The sequence below is a fragment of the Anser cygnoides genome, chromosome 20 (assembly GCF_040182565.1).
Source record: "Anser cygnoides isolate HZ-2024a breed goose chromosome 20, Taihu_goose_T2T_genome, whole genome shotgun sequence".
Lineage (NCBI taxonomy): Eukaryota > Metazoa > Chordata > Aves > Anseriformes > Anatidae > Anser > Anser cygnoides.
In genome coordinates, this window is record NC_089892.1 from 2,991,956 (window position 1) to 3,012,865 (window position 20,910).

At 49.9% G+C, this 20,910-nt stretch overlaps 1 long non-coding RNA gene across 2 annotated transcripts in view; it reads right to left on the minus strand.

Moving 5' to 3' along the window:
* The window catches only part of LOC106040641 (uncharacterized), a 28,060-nt gene extending 7,711 nt beyond the window's left edge, over window positions 1–20,349 (minus strand). For both annotated transcript variants that reach the window (XR_010826066.1, XR_010826065.1), the window contains exons 1-2: window positions 19,483–20,349; window positions 4,332–4,498 (exon numbers count right to left, since the gene is read on the minus strand). This is a non-coding gene — a long non-coding RNA (uncharacterized lncRNA). The remainder of the gene's footprint in view (window positions 1–4,331; window positions 4,499–19,482) is intronic.
* Between the last annotated feature and the right edge of the window lie 561 nt (window positions 20,350–20,910).

The following is a 20,910-nucleotide window of genomic DNA, read 5'->3' on the forward strand; positions in this document are numbered from 1 at the left end:
TGCGACCGTTCCCCAGAGGGGGGATGAGAGCCTCCCATGTTCCCAGGGAAAACACCCCGAGGGGCTGAAAATAACCCAGCCAAAATATCTGCCAAGCCTTTCAGGGAAGGGACGTGCTAAGTGCCAGGCAGCATTAATTCCTCTTGTTCCGCCTGGAAGTCAACGTTACCTGCCTGGGGCTGCTCAGGGAGTCTTTAGGGTGTATTGGGTTTCTTCCCTCTTGTTTTTAGGGATTACTGCAGGGAGCAAGCAATTCGTCCTTCCTCCAAGGAAAGAGTTCATGAGACGTGCGTTTGCTTAAAAAAGTGAGCGAGGAGGGGAGGCAGGGGCTTGGTGCGGGATGGCCGAGAGCACTCCCCAAGCTCTCCCAGCGGCTGCCTCCCCAAAGGTTTGCCAGGAACCGAGGTCAAACCTGATTCGGATGAGAGTCCACAGAGCAGGTCAGCAATGACCCACAGCACCTCGGCCAGCTGGAGCAGGCTGTCAGCACCTCAGCCGTCCCCATCTCCCGGCCCGCTTCCAGCCATCCATCGCGGCCCGTCCGTCCTGGCCGCAGCCAGCCCCCGGCCAGCCAGGGCCATTAGTGTGATTACTGGGGGTCGTGAAGTTCAAACCAAAATGTCAATTTTCATCTGGAAGAATGGTCCCATTTTAGGAGCAGAGGGATTTCTTTTCTCTCTCTCAGAGCCCCCGCCTGTGAAATCATTGCTCCCCAAAGACTTGCAAATTTCTGGCCAGCGAAAGGTGCCAATAGCTGCTGGAGCCAATAAAAAGATTAACAAGGGTCACCGTTCTTTCCTTTTTGCCTGCACTCGAAGGCTCTGGGGCCTATTTTGAAGATATTAACCGTTGCCTTTGCCTCCTGCACGTTCATCACAGGTTTGGGGTCTGTATGGATTTATCGACGAGACGTTGCCATCAATCTCACCCGCAGAATGCCAGCCTGGGAGTCACTGGGTTACATCATCCCACCAGCAGCGGCATTTAGCCAGGAAAGTTCTGGAAGGAGGACAGAAATAGGACAAAGCAGCTGCTGGGGCTGCGGGTGCTGCTCTGGGGCAGGGGCAGCGTCACCCTGGTGCCACCGAGCGCAGGGACTGAGCCTGGGGGAGCATCGATCCCAGGGGGCCAGGATGCAGCCCCTGTGCTGCGGGGTTCGGGAGCCTAAAGGGTGATCCAGGAGGACAGTGGGATGATGAGGGGCCGGCACTGACCCCACTGGGGTGTCCCCAGCAGGGCACTGCAGTAAATTGGAAATTGGAGAGGTCCCTGTTGTGGAGAAACTTGAAATAGCTGCAGGTGGCCTGGTCACGGCCCGATGGCACCACGGGGTGGCACATGGCAGTGCTGGGGGGACACAGCGGCAGCATGTCTGCGGTCACCCCATGCCTGGCGTGCAGGCAGGGAGGCAGAAATGGGCTGGGGGGGGGACATGTGGGATCCCCCCACCCAGGGACTGGCCCCGTGGGGCACCCTGGGCACCCTGCCCCGGAGCCGCTCAGCCCACCTCGGACGTGTCACGCGTTTCAGGTGGGTTTTTTCTTCTGTGTCATTGTGTTAAATAATTAAGTCTGCTCCATCTTTACCTACTGACAATGTGGCACTTAATTAAGTGGTTTAATTAGACGCTGGCAACTTTAATTAAGTTTAGGACGGTGGAGGTGACTGGGAGCCTCCGGATGAGTTCCGGAGCCTTTCCCTGGGGGCGCGACGTGGGAGAAGCTTTCATTCCTGGGTCCGGCCTCCAGGGAGGGACCCAAGGGACCCACCACAGCATCCGTCCCCCAAATCGCCCCACCTCGGAACGGGTGGCTGCTCTGGGCACCCTTTGCTCAGACGTTTCAGGGAGCCAAGGCCTGCCCTGGGACCGCGGCGCAGAGGCAGGCGGGAGGGATACGGACAGGGGCTGCACAGGAGGGGGTGTCAGGAGCCCCGGGCTCTGCTCGGTGGGTGCCCACATCCCCCTGGGTGCTGTCGGATCCTGCTGAGCACTGGGCCGGGACGCTGGGAGTGGGACAGGGCCGGGGGGAGGCTGCGGCAGGCTGAGGAGCAGCATCTGCAATTCTAGACCATGCACGGGGCTGTCTAAAAGACGTATTGCTTTTTAATAATGTAAATATGTAAATATTACCGAGGTGCCATTAATCGTCGTTGCCTCAACATGATACCACTCTTAAGAACAAACGTAATAAGATATTATTAATATGCAAAGCTATAGCATATTAACCTGACTAACACCGATAAATTGCAGAGCTTAGCACAACACAAGAAGCTCTGGGGAGCCCCCACACCCCACAACCTCATAGGAAAAGGGGCTTTGTCCTTGCTGGCCGCTGAGAGACCTGCCCCGGGTAAAGCGGGTGGGAGCAGGCTGAGCTGGGCAGGCCCTGCTCCTGCCGCCCTTCTTCTGGAGCCGCTGAGGATCCTTATTCAAAGCCTCGCACATTCTTCTGGAGGATTTCCTGACCACCCTCATAACAGACTTGGTTTAAATCCCTCTGCAGGTGTGTGAGAGGAGGGGGAGCCTGGACGGTCCCAGGAGCCGAGGCATTAGCCGCGGTTTTGTGCCAGGGCTTGCCACGAGGCAGCTGAGCCCTCATCCTGTGGGCTGTCGGGTTTCCTCCCCAACAGGCTGGGTCTTTGCTCACAGCCCCAAAAACCCCAAGCCCCCCAGCCTGGCCCGGCACAGCCCTGCTCTCACTGCCTGCTTTGGTGGTGAATTTCCTCCTGAAATACAGGCTCACAGTGGGATTAAAAGCTGGAACAAGTGTCCTGATTTATATTTGCCAGGCTGGGAGCGCCGGTGTGGCCGCCAATCCTCAGACCCAGCAGGGCAGCCCCCAGTTAGAAGCCCTGCAAGGTGCGACTGGGAGCAGGGGGAGAGCACGCGGCTGAGGCAAAGGAGCAGGGGAAGCCATAAAGTCTGAATTTAGGACTTGAAAGGGAAATTATTCTGCGCAAATGGCTGCTTCAGTTCAAATCCGCCCTGCCTTGTAAATCCTGCTCATCCTTCTCACAAGGGAAAGTCGGTGAAAGAACCAATATTTCAGCAGCACGCAGCCTCCTGGAGACCTTCACCTCCCGGTGTCCTCTGAGCCCCACACCCAGGCCCAGGCCTGGAGAGCAATTCAGGCCTGAACACGGCCATGGTTTATGCAAAAATTAACCTGTTGCCCTTGCTTGGGTCAAAGTAATTCCATTTAATTTGGTAATCTGGGCCCTTTATCATTAATGAGTCCTTGGGGGGTGGGGGTCAGAGCATCTCTTTTTTGGCTGAAGAGAGCAGCAGAGATTATTGTTAATATTCAGGCTGCTCAATAAAGCACAAAGACCTTTTGCTATTGACAGCACTGTTGGTTTTCACCTCATTGGTGAATGGAAATTGCCAAATTAATCTCTCATTAGATCTGAAGTTAATCCTCAATTTCATGATTAATGAACCCCCCGAACCACAGATTTACCTGGGCAAAGTGTATTGAGAACGTGCATGCAGTAAATGTCCGCAAATAATCAAGACTGTATCCAAGAAAAGGAGTAAAAATAATTATTTTCTGTTCCCCTCTGTACAAGAATTAACTGGTAAGCAGTAAAACTATCAGGCCGTAGGCTGTAATTTTTTCCCCCCAGATCATTGACGGGCTGTGGCGCTCACTGCTGGAGGATGTCGTGTAAGTCATTGCTAAGAGGGAGCTAAACAAAAGACCGTGCAAATTTGTGCATTACGTGCCCAGCTGCGGCTTTCAGGCCAGGAGGTCTCTAGCCGACGGGCTGCTGAGAGCAGCAGCGGGGTTGCCCTTCTGGCCAGCTCCTCGCCCAGCACCTGCTGGCGTGGGGCTGGCGAGCAGGACGGGCTGCATCGGCTTGCAGGGATATCAATTAAAGCACTACAAACTCATCTGGGTAAAGCTGCAGGCCAACCAGCGGGGCCCGGGTTTATCTGCCTGAGCTGTCTTCTGCCTGCCTCTCACCGAGGCCTCCTCGTGTGCTCCACCAGGGCCCCGTGCCCCCTCTCTCCTCTGGGGGCTGAGCGGGGCAGGCGGCTGGAGCTGCGGTGTGCCAAGTGCCCGTCCCTCCCCAGCCGTGACCCCTTCCTTTCCTCCCAGCGTTTTTTTTATGCATCATCGCTTTAGCAGGGCTATTGTACTGGAAATCTGTTTGCCACATGTTAGCTGGAGCTCATCTGCTAGGATCCTCGGTTAAATATTTATGGCGAGGTAGCCATTAAACTGGGGGCGAGAACTCAGGTTACACGGAGGAGATGAGGAGAAGGCTGCGCTGGCAGAGGAGACGGACTCAATATCAAGTTAAGAACCCACGTGGAAATGACTCACCCCACATAAGGTCTGGGCATGGAGTGGTAGGAACAAATCCCATTCTTGTTGTGCTGCTGAGACGCGTTGGTTACCTCGGTGAGATGGGCACAGCGGTGTGTTGGGCCTACCGGAGCCCCGAAACGCTTCTCCGGTAGGACCTGAAGTCCTGCACGAGTCTGTGGGCACTGAAGAAGCAAGAGAGAATTTCCAAATGGGTTGAGTTTTTGAGACGGGAAGAAAAAGGCAGTGTGTTTGGATGGGATCGGGGCCTGCGGCTTCGCACGTGCGTGGGGCAAGGAGAGGAGCTGGGCAGGGAACTGCGTCCGCCCTGCCCTCGGGCTGCAGGCGAGCGACTCGGAGCGGTGCTGCAGCGAGGAGGCGATGCTCGAGCAGGGCAGGGGACGGTGCCTGAGCCACTGCAGGGGGACGCTGGGGACGGACCACCCAGCACGACACCGGCCATGGACTCCTGCAACCCAGGGGCAGGAACAGGCAGGGCAAAAGGACAAGAGGGCAGAAGTCAGGCTGGGGGTGTCGGGTGACCGGTTACCTGAGCCCTGCCTAAAGGTGACTTCCTCGTGAATAGCCCAGCAGCGCTGCCGCGAACACCAACGCGCCAAGCTGGTGAATTATGCAGGGCACCGGGCTGTGCGAGCAGATGGCATCGCTGCTGTAACGTGAGCAGCCGCACCAGACAAAACGCAAAGCCCAGCAATTAACCTTTTTGAAGGTTTCCTCTTGTCTCGGGGATTAAACCTCCTCCAGCCCCCCTGCGCTCCACTCCTACCCAAGAGAGAAGAGTAATCCCCCAAACAAACAAGGGAAATGGACTTCCATAGCCCCGGCAGCCCCGAGCCGGGCTTCCAGGCCTCCACCCTAATACCAGCAGCTCTGAAGCAGCCTGCGCACGCAAGCAATGCGACATCGCGGCTCGGGAGCTCGTTGCTGCCCGGAGCCCATGCCATATATCCTGTTATTTTTCTTTGAGATGAATCTGCGGCTCCAGAGGCTGCCTGGAAACTGTTTGGGATGCAGTTTTTATTTACATCCCCAAGCTTCAGCATTTTATTCTTTTCAGAGCCTGCCCTCCTGGAGCCTTGGCCAGGGTTGATTTATGAGAGGGAAATAAAAGGAGAATAAATCATTTTTTAAATGAAGAGAGCAAATTGATCTTTTCGTCTCGGAGTGAAAGAGATCCCACTATTCCCAATACAAAGGTATACGGCTGTGATTACTGGGCTAGGAGAAGGATGGACAAAAGAGGGAGAAGGGTGCCGGGGGATAGCAGCCCTCCACGTCCCAGCGCAGGTGAGGGTTTTGTTTGTGAGCCTGCTCCCTCCAGGACTGGCCTTATTGGAGTAGGCAGCACTCAGAAACCTGGGAGGCTCCATCTTGTGCTCAGAAAAGAGGCAGCATGGGGTTCATCCTTTGAAAAGCCACGGCAAAGAGGGTTTGAGTGGACTGGAGATGGGAAATCTGGGGCACGGTCCCTTTTCCCTTTCGTCACCCCTGGGCTCCACCTTCTCAGCAGCTTGGTGCCCACACGGTGCTCTAGGGAAGGACGTGAGCAATGATTTACTATTTAGGGGGAAAAAAAAAACATATTCCGTGCCAGGCTCTCACCTTGGTGTATGGCAAAAGCTAATATTTTAACTGTGATACTCAATACTCTTCATAATTAAACTGATTAATTCCCAACAATGGAGTCTATATTGCCTAATACTTTTAATTAACAAAGTGTCGTACATATACTGGCAAAGCATTACTGGCACGCTTCCTATGCAATACACTTAATTCCATAATAAATTATTAGTACCAAAGACTAAGATACATTGCGCCCTGGAAGAGGCTGTCAAGAGAGGAGGACTCCAGGCTCGTGGTCGCGGGTTGGACCAGCCTGGAGCAGAGGAGATGGCAGATCCTGTCCTCGTTTCCTCTGGTGTCCCGCAGTCAGGACAGTGCCTGTCCCTGCTGGGGACCTCAGTGCCTTTGCACAGTTCTGCTCTAGACCTTAGAGAAAGCCAAGACAGCTGCTTCACGGCCTTCCCGTGGTCCTGCCCACAGAAGTGCCAGGACAACACTTAGCATAAGAGAAGGGTCCCTGAAGGGTGGGTGCTTTGTGCCACTTCACGCAGAGGCTTTGCTTGTGGTTTTTGTGCTGACATCTGAATCTGAGTCACGCACTCAGGCTGCGACACGCACAGGGATTTTGCCTGCAGCAGCTTTTAAGATCTGGATTTTTGCTGCTAAACCGTTTCTCATTCAGGATCCGCTTCAGAGAGAGGAACATTGCAAGGTACAAAATTGAGCGGGTGAAATCAGTGCACCAGGGTCAGGGACGGATGAAAGTCAGTTTTGCAGTTAGCATAAGTTTAAAGTGGAATAATCAGTCAGCTCAGGAAGGCACCCGGAGAAGGCAGCTCTGCGCACAACTACAGCAATGCTGACGGCTGCAGCACCTCCAGAAAGAGCCGGCTGCAGAGCCAATTCTGCTCCTGCGAGTCCCAGAGCACACAACACGAGCTTGGGTCAGCAGCCAACACAGGGCGAGAGAAAACAGCAAGGAAAGGGCGGGCTTACAAGGAGAAGCAAGCACCCCGAATGGAACCAGCCCCCAGCAAAGCCACACTGGGCCCTCAGGGCTTGTTGGGCTTCAGGGCAGGGGGATACATCTCTGCCAGCAGCTGTGCCCCTAAAAATCTGCTTTATGGCCACGGGATGAGCTTTCCTGGGTGGGCATGCTGGAGCATCTGTCAAGTCCTGCGCCCGCCCACGGCAGAGCAGCCCGTGTCCTGCTGCCGAGCCACGAGGTTAGAGGTGAGCGATGCTTTTATGAATGGTCATTACATCCGAGGAGGAAAGTGGGTCTTGTAAAGTCAGGATATGAAGGTTAATGGAAGGATTCTATGTTTTCCCAGGTTTCTTACAAATTAGTTAAGAGACAAATACCCTGGGGCCACATGCAAAGCAAACTTCATTCCTACAGCTTTTATTGGATCACAGCGGAGGAACCTGGCGGTCAGAGGTCATCGGTGGTGCTTTAAGACACAGTCACCGGGGTCAGACTAATTAGCACCGCAGATCACACTGCCGGCTTTTCCCTTTTCTCTTTGTTTCCAAGTCCTGGGGTCAGAGCCTCCCAGTCCCACCGGTTTGCAGGGACCTGGCTGTGCTGGGCTTCGCAGACCCCTGCGTTAGCCCGAGGCATTGGGGAGGTGGCTGGAAGACAAAGGGAACGTGCTCTCACTTTCCTGTTTTGTTATTTTTCTTATCATGGGCACTCATGAGCTGCTGCTGGAGAGACATACCCGTACCAGCTAACAGTGGTAAGACCACCACAGCCCAAGGGCTTTCAGCCACATCCAAGCGCATGTCAGGGCTGGGTCCCTGCCCACATTTCCCCCGGGATCTCTCCGCAGTGACCAGGCCGTTGCCTGCATGCCGGCACCGCAGGCTGGCACCACGTCTCTCTGACGGGCAGATCTGAGCCCACCGCCTTCGGTCGGCACGTCACGATGATGAGTTTCATGCAAAAGCTGAGCCCAGCTCCCCGTCTCATAAATTTGTTGTGCATTACATCCAATTAATGTAAATTATTACAGTGACTAAATAACGGCTCTGCCATCGGGATAAGGGAATAATCATAAGCGAGCCTGCAACTTCCCCAGGTCCCGGCTGAATTAACCCCTTCCCCTGACTCCACCAGACCTGGGATCAGAGCTGGGTGCCAGCCCTGCTCCTTTCACTGTGGGAGCCGAGCCCATCCGTCCCATTGCCCCAACCTCCATCCACGAGGGCCTGGCAACACCAGAGCCATCGCAGTAGCTGCAGCTGCCTGCCAACAACCCCAGCATCCCTCCTTTCCACCACCGAGCGAAGGACACCCTTCTCCTGCACCCCTTGCTGGGCTCCATTCCCCGGGGAGCACAGCCAGTAGGCATCGACCCAACACCCCCAGCCCACGGGGCTCTCCCCCTCCAGGGTGCAGGACACCCCGTGCCCCCGGGGGAACGCTGCTCGGGGGGTACAGAGCATCACCCAGCGGGGCAAAAGGGAAACGTGGCTGCGTGCTGGCAGCCAGCTGCCCCAGGCTCATCAGAAATGCCTCCGGGTGCCTGTGCTGCCGAGACCTGGAGGGACCCCCGGCGTGTTTGTCAAGGCAGAATTGATCATCAATGTTTGCAATAATTCCCGGGCTCAGATTAAACGGAATGAAGGAACGAGTTCAGGGCAATAAATAAATAGTCCTCTCCCTGCCTCGGCGTGCTTCTCCTGGATTCATTCGTAGGCTTTCCTGCACTGTGTTCCTCCCTGGCTCGCTCGTGCCCAGCTGCTAGCGGTACCCGTTTTACCTTGGCAGAGCAGCCCACAAATCATGCTGACACACCAATCAAGAGATCTGGATTTTCTTTTACACTGCTCTGCCTCTTGAAAGATAAGTCACCTTCTGCACTACGTTCCTGGGCACCCAGATAAATCTGTCACAAACTTCTCCTTCCTCCAGGGTGCAAAATTCCTTCCCTTTTTCTCTGGGGCTGTATTTCTTCTCTTTAAGCTCCTCTTCCTGCCCCGGCACACATTCACACCCCTCAGCCATCTCAGTATATTTCTCCCTTTGTTCCTGTTTCACTGACAACTTCATCCTAATAGTCTCCTCAAAGGAATGATGAATGCATAAGCTGCATATTGATCACTGCAGTGATTGATTACTAGATCTCTTTGACAGATGAGCCTACTACGGTGGTTGCCAATATGGAGGTATGGATGGCAGGGCCCCCTTGTACAACAGTCTAATGGTATCTGACCTGATAGGGCAGAAAGGCAACTCCCTCATTTCAGCAGGAAGAAAGGCCTCTTTATACTCTTTATAAAATAATTCATAGGAAACTTAAAACACTCAGACACGGAGAGATTGCAAATGGGGAAATATGATGGATTATGGGTTGAAAGGAGCCGACTTCTGGAAGCTAAATTGATCCCCAGGAAAATGTTTTTGTCTGCTGTGAAAAATGGGCAATATCTCAGCAGCTCTGGAGGGCTATAATCTGGAAAATAATTTGCTTTTGATTTCCTTTAGTTTCAGGCTTTTTTTTTTCTTTTTTCTTTTTTCTTTTTTTTTTTTTTTTAAAGTTGGTTCCTTGCAGGCTTTGTTGCTCAGCTGGGAGAATCAGTGATGAAACAGGCGAGGGATTAGCCATGAGCTGATCCCTACTTTATGGTTATAAAGCCCTCACCCCACCCTTTGTCACTTATTCTGGTGGAGATGTTACATCCCTTGCAAGAGGAAGCGCTCCGCCGAGCAAAAATAGAAAAGCCAAGCACATAATTGCATACGAGTGTATGTGCGGAGTAAGGGGATCTCCAGACAGGATCCTGCAGAGCCCTGCAATCACCTGCTGCACGTAGGCGTTACACACTCACGCTCATTTTCTGAACGTTTCTACGTACCTGGCTCCCGAGGAAGAGGACGGCGCCCGGGGGCTGCTCGGTCAGAGCACCCTGTGAACTGGAGGAAGGCTTTGGCTGAGCACCGCTCCTCCGAGCAGCGCAGGGAGGGCGGCTCCCAGCAGCCGCTTCGTTTAGTTCTTTATTTCTGTGCTCCGGTCCGAAGGGTGTCCCAGAACCACAGACCGCCAGGGATTGGAAGGGACCGTGTCCTGCCCCCGGCTTTGGGGCTGGGAAGGGGGCGACAGATCAGTTGTCGAAGCACGTTTAGCAGCTTCCTTTCAAGTGGGAATTTCTCCTGCTCTTGCTTTTTAGTCAGCCTCCCGCTTTTACTGCTAAGAATGAGAATGTTATTTTGTCAACAATTAGAAGAGTTTCCTCCGGGTTCAAAATGCAAAGATGAAAATTTATGGAGAATTAGCTACAGCCTCCCCCTGCCTGGAAATTCCTTTGCTCCGGAGAAATATTGAGTCAATGGCAGGCTAAGAGCTCAGGAGCCTCCTACAATAACATGCATGCCTCGAGTGCAGACAATCGATAGCTCAGCAGGGTGCAGCTACCCAAACACAACAACAAATTAGTTAGATTTCCATAGACTTTACATTTGGTGAGTAATAATCAGTAAGTAGAAATGAACCTAGCCTGGAGAGACCACTGAGCCAAATGGAGATCTTTTATTCATGCCTTCAGCCACTGCACTCACCGAGCAGAACGTTTGGGCAGGGCTCCAACCCTGCAAACGCCCGCGTGCATGTCTGACTTTACACATATTCCTACTGAGCTCACTTATTTTATTGCTAACGGTCTCCTGTTTGCAGAGGTTTTTCAGAGGTCCAGCACTGTGAGACCGTCAGGCTTAAATTTAACTCATCTTATTTGCATATTCCTCCTTTGAGGTGCAGCCAAGGTGCCCTCTGCCTATCGATAAACGGTCCAGAGGTCAAATCCTTCCCAGCTTACACATTACTGCTGCTGCCTTATGTTCTTAGAAGCCAGCCAGAACTGACCTCTGGCTGCATAAAGCACCTTGAGCGCGAGTCCTCAGAACAGCACGACTGCAAATCACCAGATCAAAGTATTGCAAACAGTTTTGAAGCTACTTCCCTGGTATCTATACAGCCAAACTGCTTCACTGGAGACATCCAGATTACTTCTCTCCCTCTAGAATAAATATCACTGTCATTTCTTTTTTAATCAGCAGATACCTACCTAGAATTAACAGAAGCTCTAGCAATACGATGCTGGTTGGCTAAAGCTAAGTGATAAAGAAAAGCTTGCAGAAGTGCCCGTGACACCCACGCCCCCCAGATGAATTCCTTCAGGCCACCGCCGCTGGCCTGCCCCTCGCAGCCCGGCGTCGCGGTGGCAGCCCGTCACATTTCACCTGACACCCTCACAGGAGAGGGGGCAACAAACGACCATCTAAATTACGCTTGGCTAAACTCAGAGCAGCTCAACTTCTTCACCTAAATGAGAATTAGATCAGAAAGTAGCTCCAAAACATTAGAATTTTAAATGTTTCCCACACTCGTTTGGTAGGCAATTTCAGAGGAGCCAGATTTCACACACCGGTAGCTGATTTTATTTGCTCAGGTATTAAAAACTCCTTTTCTTGACAGACTTTAAGGAGCTTTTTTTTTCCGGATACAAGGTTTTATTTAGCAGCAATTCTTCCTTTAGAGCAAAAGGAAGTTTAATTTACTCAGATCCTTATAGCTCAGAGTTTCTGTAGGATATTCCTTTAAACTAACACAACTTATGGTTACCAGCAATACCTAGTGTACTTATTCACACTCCTTTAAAACAAAGATAATTCCTGAAATCCTCCTAAGATCGTACCTTCCAGCAGAACCAGCCTCACCAGTATGGAGAATAATATTCAGTAACTTATAACTTATTCAGTATCCACTCAGAAAGGAGAGAAAAAGCCACACAAGCCCCCACTACCTGCTGGCAGCAGAAGCACCATCGCCTGCCGGTCTCGAAGGCTGGTGGAAGCAGTGAGCAGGGCTCACCTGGAGGCATCCACACAGGTGTAAACTGCAATGAGAGCTGCAGGTCCCTGCCCAGACCTTCCTCTGCAGAGCAGTTCAGTAAGCAGCTCTAATAACCTACTTTGTACCGAATTTATTAGAATTTTGCTAGCTAGTGAGGAAATGGCTCTGCATCTGAATGTTGTCGTGCCTGCTCTAATTTGTGTTGCTACCTCAAGCACAAATACTAAGCGGGGTGTTTTATAGAGACACGTTAGCTTATTGCATTTAGTAAAGCCTACATGGCGATTGCAGGCTCTTTAGAGAAGGGACTTCTGTGTTAGAAGCCGCCTTCAGCAGGGGAGGTCGTTCCTAGGCTGTGAGATTAGAGGGTCAGAAAAGCTGTTAATGACGTGGTCCTCCGTCTGACTGGATCTCACGAGTGGCTACACCTGCAGAGGACACCAACCAGAGCAGTGAATGAGTATATAGTTGCTTGTGCTTGTTTTGGTTTTGTGTTCATTGCTTACTTATTTTTCGTTTGCGAGAAGCATCACTTTCCAACCAAAATAAGAATCCTTACGCTACCCCCAAACTTCCAGTCTTTTCTCAGCTGTCCCTGCACCACACTCGCTCAATCTGAGAACAGGCAAGAAGGAAGGATTTTATCTTGAAATGAAGATGTTAAATATAAAGCTGTGCCTATCAGAATATACATTAAGTGGCTCCAAAAACAGATGTACCTATGGGGTGTTGGGCCCAAAATTGTGAATTTCATTTCAAAGAAGCATTTTCATATGTATGTAGGGAGGCATTCGGCAGCATCACGAGGTGATCTATGTCTCTTGCTGCCGGCAGCATTGGCACAGTCCAGGCACGAGCACTGCAGTGAACTTACACACTCGTGCACGTGGAACTATTTTTCATGGAATTGATGAATTCTGCAACGATGTTCATAGCAGTAGGACACATTATTGCTGCAATATATGACTACCAGTAACACCTACGAGCCTTTAATATTCTGCAGCTGAACTGTGGAAACAGAAGAAAGTTGCCTGTAAATGACTAATTCGCGGTTTAACTGGGTTGTCCATCAAAATAACTTTCAGATGTGGAGCTTCAGGTAGGAAGCCTGAAAATCAGAAGGATGCGAGGAACTTCTTGATGAATGTTAAAAGCATTTTGGAGAAGGTGAAAACTATCAGAATACTTTTCTGCATTCATCCTCATCACTGAGAGTTTCAATTAGCTGTGTCTGTACAGCTGTCTAATTGCAGGCTTCCTGGAGTCCTAGCAACTCTGTTACCTGCACGGTAAATATAGATTTAAGTGATGGGGCCTGGTGGGCAGAATATGGTAAAATGGATTCTGCCCTTCATTTCCTCACTTCTGGAAACATTTCTTGCATATTTCTATTTCACAGTTCACTTGTTTTGATGGAAGCGCTGGTTAATTTTGCTGTGCTTCTTGATTTGCAGCTGCACTCACTGTTTCTATCCTTACCTCTACAGATAATGGTGCTCTGTCAAAGAGCTCAGCCACTCTCAGGCACAAATGGAGGCCCCCAAATCTACACTTCTGAGCAAGCATCCAAATTGGTGGCAGGAGAATCACGGACTTTGAGCAGGAATGGACAGAACAGAAGGGTTACAGCACAAAAACAAACAAACCTAAAGACCAGCCTGTTGTGTTATGCGAAGGAATCCCACTCATGCCTGATCCAGCTGCAGGCCTGTTGCAGAATCAAGGTGATCCGGAGCCTTTGGGTTCACCAGGCTCTGCCTGCTTCCTCCTCTGTTTGTCCTGCACCCAGCACCGTGCTGTCATCGTGCAAACAATGACAAACAGCTGCAGGAACAGCGGCACGAAGCGAGCTGTCCGTGGCTGGAGGGAGCTGCCCCCTCCAGAAGTGCAGCCGCCCAGCGGGCCACATCTCGGTTTGCATTCCCGTCATTTGAGTCGCCAGATAGTTCGCTGCATGAAACATCGGCCAAGGCTTTGGCAGGAACTTGTGCTTAACGGCAGGCTCTCATAGGAGGCACTTGATTATATTAGACAGATAATTATTGATCCAGCTATAGTTTATCCTTGCTGCCTAATTTCAATAAACAGCAGCTTGGGAGAATTAGCAAGGGATTCTGTTCCCCCCTCCCCCTGCTTCTTCAGGATTTGTCAGAAACAAGATGATTTATGTGTATTCCAGTAAGATTCTCGTTTGTTGGCAGGCTGCAGGGATTGTTTGGGGTTGGAAGTACTAAGCTTTTATATTTAAATGCTTCTGTGCGAGTATTCATGGGTCTCACTGCCTTGCATTGTAATATCTGAATAATAACTGTGACTTATGCAAACCAGTTTTCAGCTGTTCACTATGATCAATTTTTCATTTTAAGCAACTCCCTGCCATCCCAGGGAAAAAAAAAATCTGATAGGCGAGAAGAGAGAGATTCAAGGAAGGTAGTAATACTCTTCCCTTTTTAAATAATGCACAACTCATTTCTGGAGCAGCTTCAAATGTGTTGCTTTCTATTAAGCACGGATAATATTCTGAAGATGTTCCCCCCCGTTTCAGGTGAGGCTTTCGGAATAACAAAGCAGAAGAACACGGCTCTGCCTGCTACAGCACAGGCCAAAGCCTGGCTGGGCAAACACCCACGAAGGACACGCAGGACTGCCACGCTCTGTGTCTGGCATAAAGGTGACCTAAGGGAGAATCACCCCCTGGTGCTGCGTGGGGGCACAGCGGCTGCTCCACCCCACCCAGGAAACACCCACCAGCAATGAGCTTTTCTAGAACCGGTGGCAATGCACGAAAAGCACTGCACAGACACAGACACGTCACAGCAGGATTTTCTTAAAGCAGATGCGGTGCCGGACCGTCTCTCTTGCAGGATGCTAGTTTAGCCTAAAGAGCATGATTGGTGTCAAACAAGGAAAGGATTAGGAAAATATTCTCTCCCCGACAATATTCAAGACGGCCATATCTTTTAATGAGGACAGGCTCTCCTGTTAGCAGACGTGATGCTTAACCAGGTAACTTCACTTGATAAATGTGAGCATCCGAGACTACTTCACCTGAACGTGAGCCCGTGGTCATTCCCCCAGGCTGATTTCACAAGTGTGCAGTGGATGTCTTTGAATTTCACTCACACGATGATAAATAACTTCAGTTCCTTCAGGGAACACCTCAGTGTCTTTTCTCTGTTTTCAGAAAACCTCCCGCATGGGAAGTGAAAGAAAAATGTCATCACTAAAGATCTTTATACCAGTGCTGGCGAAACAAGTTTAAAAAATTCTTGGCTTTGTTTTATGTCTAATTCCTACCTCATTTGGGATCCCAAGCTGCTGCTAGGGATTTAGTTCTAGCTTACTAGTACAATTTGGAAATTTGCTGTATGAAAAACATGTCATTAAGTATGAGACTGATGCATCGTGACAAGATTTACAGATGAGTGCTTGGAAATACTCCACTCACTTCCAGGTCCGGGCTTCCCAATGGGAGCCAGATTACTATTTGCAGTTTTCTCAAGGCCAGTTAGATTGATGCTCTGGTATTTTACCTTATACCCAAGAGTCATAGTAGCCAAAAATCTTTCCTGAGCTGCCAGGTAGAAAGGTCACATAGAAAATGACTTTCATGTGCATCCGTGAAAAATCCCCAAGTCAGCAATATTCACATACTCCCAGTCTGAGGCACTTCAGCTCTCTGGAGTTAGGAGGAGCCTGGACTTCTGCAGGCATCAGCAAGGAGCCCTTTTGGCCAGCAAGATATAAGACAGATTCTACACACAAAATTCAATATTTCATACTGTCACTTGATTAGTTACTTTACCTTCAAGAAAGGTTTCAGGACAATCCTTTTACTGCAGTAACCTTTAAAAACTGAAAACTAAAAATAAATAAATAAATAAATAAAAACAACTAGAAAAAATAAAAAAGAAGCAGAAGTTTCTTTCCATTTTAATATTGAGGGCTTCTTACTCCTAAATCATAGCTCTTATTATTAATTACAAATGTTGCTTAAAATTATGATGAGAGAATGATCTGTTGTAGCTGGGAATCCCAGAAGAAGCTGCCAGGCTGGGCTGGCACAGCTTGCCCATTTCCTTTGACGTCTCACAAAAGGACTGAAGTCCTCCCCAGGAGCTTTTGCAGTGGTTGATCAAGAGAGCAACCTTCTGACAGGCACCTGAACTTGATTTAGGCTTTAGTGGTGAACATCACCACAGCCCATGGAAAGCGAACCCAGCAGTGCATCACTAGCACAGCACTGCCTGACAAATGTAACAGGTTCGGTTAAAAGTTATTGGAGTGAGGTGGATTTCACAGACAAAATATTGAGGCTCTTTTAGAAAAGATCCTGTGTTATTTTTCACTTTCTTGCAGCACAGGAGTCTAGGATCTCCTGCGCTGCATATTTAGTGAACAGCATCTGCAGCATCTTAATTACAGTAGCTGTTCTCATCTTAATCTCTTGCTTCAGAATAAGGTTAAGTGTAATCTGTCCTAGATTCTTATACAGATGGTTCATTTCTTAACTACTTGAGAAGAGTTTAGTCAATCCTTAATTCTTTAATCTGGGAAACAAGACCAACCGAACTGATTCTGAGTGATATTTTACCAGATTTTACAAGAAAAATATAACAGCCCCCAGCCCCCTCCAACAGGGGTTGATTTCTTTTTTCTGTTTTTTCATTGTAATGAAAGTTGCTGGAGGGAAGAAGATCCACGCACGGTTCTCCCTTCATCCCATTAATCCCAATAACTACACAGTATCATGGATAAAGAGCATCTGAATGTCAGGAGAAGGTAGCAAGTGCCTTTTTCTTTACTTGAAACATGGCAGTTTCTAAACAGTTCAATAATATGTTCAGCTGCTCTGTTCATGTATAGACAGATTGCTGGCATCACCAAAGAAATACAAAGCACGATTGGACACATTTCTTTCCTGCAAGAAAACTGCGTTTAACCAATTATGATTCTGGTAAGGACCAGACTAGGACACACAATGAAAAGGCACTTTTCAGTTCAGTTCATATTGAAACACAGCATGATTACAGCTGAGAAAAAATGCTGATTAAAAAAAATTTAAAAAATTGAATTTCCCAGCTGTTAACTTGTGCTTATGATTTCAAGATATGCATTCAGTAAGAACTTAAAGGAAGCTCAAGAAATAAGTTCTCCAATGCAGTCATTTCTCTTTGTAAACTTCCAGAAAGAGACTCTGACTATGTTGTCCTTTAGCAAGCCTCTGGGGAGGGCATTTTGACATCCTTTCTAGCAATTCTGGCAGCTCCAATAACCAAGAAGCTTTATTTCCCCTGACATAAAAACTGTGTTTGTTTTGTAGGCATTTAAAAAAATAACCATAATTATGCTCTGAACACTGCTCTGTGTTAACAGCAGCTGGCTCTGGAGAGCCCTTGAGATGTTCCCATTAAATGTGATGGTCACAGGCTTCTGCAGTACACCAAATTGGCACATGGCAAGGGCATGCTGGCTGCTGCAAGCACAGCTGGGTTTCCCAGTTATCAGCAAGGCCCTGTCAGTACCATGTCTCCTTTCTCCTAGGACGATTTTTGAGCTTCAGTTTCCTCAAGGGGTAGGTTTGAAGCCTCATACAAGAATGTGAGCAGACACGAACTCCAGTAGAGCTGTGATCCATGAGAAGTGAAGTGAACCTGCTTAGAAATACATGTAAGCTCAAAGGCAGCACTTTGAACTGGGGGGAAGTCAACATATAAAAAGGGTTAAATTTCCTCTTGTATTCAGTATCCCAATCTCAAGCACTTACAAATCTGAACTCAGCTTGGCCCTTCTGCTGCTTCTGTGCTAGCACATTTGCAAGCAGTTTCCTTCTTTCAGCATTTACCCAATTTTCCTCCCACAGTTCTGGAGGTTGTTGTACGGGCTTTTCAGGCAAGACTTGTGACACAGAGATATAGCAGAGAGGAAAAGCTTCATGACACACCGAGTGTTTGCAGCGGTACCTGGTCACAGGTCTGCAGCCCTGCCTTTGTGCTTCTGGGTGCTGCTGCGATAAAACTGACTGACCGTGAGTGCAGCAGGCAGAAGGGCGGGTGGCTGCGGACTCCTGCAGGTGCTGCTGCTCCATCCTGTGCTTTCAAGCACCATATACTGTTGCTGAACAGCCCTGCTGGTGCTTAATCCAGTTTGAGAAAGAGTACCTAGATATTCTATGTAAAAGGTACCTCAGTCACTACAAATGTTTTACAAAACAGGGGATATCACCAGGACAGACTCGTGCAGGGGAAGCAGGTGCCCACCAGCGTGCAGTGGCAGAGCTGGAGGCCTCCTCGTTGCCCCTTTCCCGTGTCAGAACCAAATGTTGGACACCAAGCATCCCCTCACCGCCCCTGGATGCCTCAGAGCTGCCTGTATCCCCTCATCACTCTCAGAGGTAGCAGCAGCCTTTATTTCTTCCCTTGACAAACCAGCAGCTCCTCGGCCAAAGCCGCCGGACCCTCCCGTGACCCTGCCTGCAGAGGCGCTTTGTGGCAGCCCCTTCCCCCCACACGCCCTCAACTTCCCCAACTTCCTAATGTGCCTCTTGGCAAGCAGCAATTTTTCTCCGAGATTATAAATTTCAGCTGTTGCCCTGATGCAGCAGATGTTGGTCTTCGAGCTCTCCTCGATTGGTCCCCGGTGACAGGAGCCGATCGATTTTTCGCCTCGGACCGCGCGGACGGATTAACACCGTGATAAATGGCTAAGGATTGATTTGCACTTAATTGACAATTTGGTGAACCTGTTTTAAAACCCCGAGGTTTGGCCCCGGGAGCGAGCAGGCCGGGGTAATATACGGCCCGATCGATGGGGCCCGGCGCGGCCCCGCCGCCCGCGCTGAGGCGCCGCGGGCCGACAGGGGGCAGCAGAGGCTGCGGGACGGCGGGGCCCGGCTCCTGCTGCGGCCGTTGGAACCGTTAGGGCCGTTACAGCCGTTAGAGCCGTTACAGATGTTACAGCCGTTAGAGCCGTTACAGCCTTTGAAAGCGGCCAGGCGCTTCCCCGCGCCCTCCTGAGGCGCTCCGCCGGCCTCCCGCTTCCCCTCAGCTCGCCGGAGCCCGGCTCGTTCCCCCCCACCCCACGTTTCGGGCTCCGTCTTGTTCCTCTCCGAATAAATGCCTCCCCCTCAGGGCACATCCTCCCCTGTCACACCTGGCCAGCACCCCTCGTTGATACAGGAGCAGAGAAAGCCCCCAGCCCGGTCACCCCAACCCCACACAGCACCCTCCTGCCCTGCTGGGCCCTTTTTTCCCCATGGCCCAGCTCTTCAACGAGCCCCATTTTGTGTTCTGCCTCAGCAGCAGGGGGATAAATCCCACCCGGCCAGGCTCGGCGTGGTGCTGCTCCCCTTGCCCAGCTGCTCAGGGAGTGGTTGCAAACTCATTACCGCTGGCTTACCTGCAGCTTTGTGTTTATCTGACATGTAACACAAACTGCCCCCAGGATCAGGCACTGTGACTACTGGGCTTTGCGGACAAAGCCGTGAATTGGATTGCTGGCAATAGTGAAAGTAAGGGCCAAGGAGGAAGTTAATTAACAAAAACCCTAAACTCCACTTGCCTTTTCTGTCATCTTTTGTTCTTTCCTTCAGTCGTGCCAAATCCCAGAGCTTTTACCCAAGTAATAGCCCCACTACATTGTCTGCATTGAGACGATAAAAGCTCTGTGCAATTCATGACAGCAGAGCAACACTATCCTCCGCTATTTAATTATTTATCAGTACTTACTTTTAGAGTTGACAAGAGAAGCAGTGTGAAGTCAAGCTACTGAACACCTTGACTCAGTCCCACATTGTGCACCCAAATTGTCTGGAGGGCTGTTTAACTGTGAATTGCTGCGTCCCTCACAGTGAGCATGGCCCAATCATACCCTAAACATAAAGGATGCCTGAATTCAGATTTTTCCCAATAACTTTTAAACTCCAGCTAACCTGTGTTTCACCTCCAGCAACATCACCCAGAGCCACCTCTGGTTTGCAGCCTCTAGGTTACAACTACGTATGTTGAGTCTGGTAGGGTAAGCTGCAAACAAAGCTAAACCCTTCATCCTGAAGAGTGACCTCAGTCATCCTCTTCCTGTATGCCCTGGCTCCATCACACCCCATTGAAGCTGGCATAAACTCTGCAATGAACATGGAACAAACACAGGGCACCAGCCTTGGTGAGCCAACAGCTTGGTGCAGCGCTGTGGATGCCGCATTCCCATAACCATGCTGTGCACACACACAGGGCCCCTATTCTGGAATTGCAGAGCTCCTCTGAGTAATGGAAGCTCTGAAACTAATTACGAGGACTGCAGCATGCGTCCCCCTTCCAATGGGCTCTGACACTGCTCGGCAGGCCTTCCTCTAGGGCGATTGGACTTTGTAGAGCACAGAAATGAGGTGGTGGTAAGGCTCTGATTGAGGGCAGTGAGCTTAAATTACATCTGCCTGCTGCATGCCTAACTTGCAAACCTCAGCTGCTCACCAAATTCAGCTTCTGTCTTTGGGATAGAACTATTAGTGTTTTCCCTACTGTTTTCTCCTTTACTGCATCTCTTGGCTTTGAAAGTGCCCAAGTGCCAGCCCCTGACCACACACTTTACATCTGTTTTGAAGCTATGAAGAGAGACTTCACTAGCGCAAAAACTTCAGGGCAAGGAAAGATGAAGGTTTCGCAGATTTTTGTGTGTTCCTCTTAAACGCTTATCTCAAATACAAGTCAATAAGTGTGTTTTTCAGAACTGCAGGACTTCTCTTCAGCTCTGCTTCAACCAAGGAGGCCCTGTACTACCAAAAAATTAGCCCCACTATCCTTGTAATGCAGTCCTCTGTGCTATTTTGTTACACTGGTTATATGGTGGAATGGAGACACAGAGGCAATTAATTATGTGGGAGAAAGAAAAGTTCTTTTTAATGTCACCTGTAGCTTTGTGGCATCTCTGTATTGATTACAGCAAGGGGAAAACAGTAGATTACAAGCCAAGTTGGAGCACACCATCAATACATTTAATTGGAAATGAAAAGACAAGTTTGCTGGTTAATTAAGGACCATATCAAAAGAAGGCTAAAATTACTTGGAAAGAAAAAACTTTAAAAATTTCTCTGGCCCCAGAATGACCTCTATTCCTGTCCTAAGCTTTCTTTTGTACTCAGGGTAGCCAAATCTCTATGT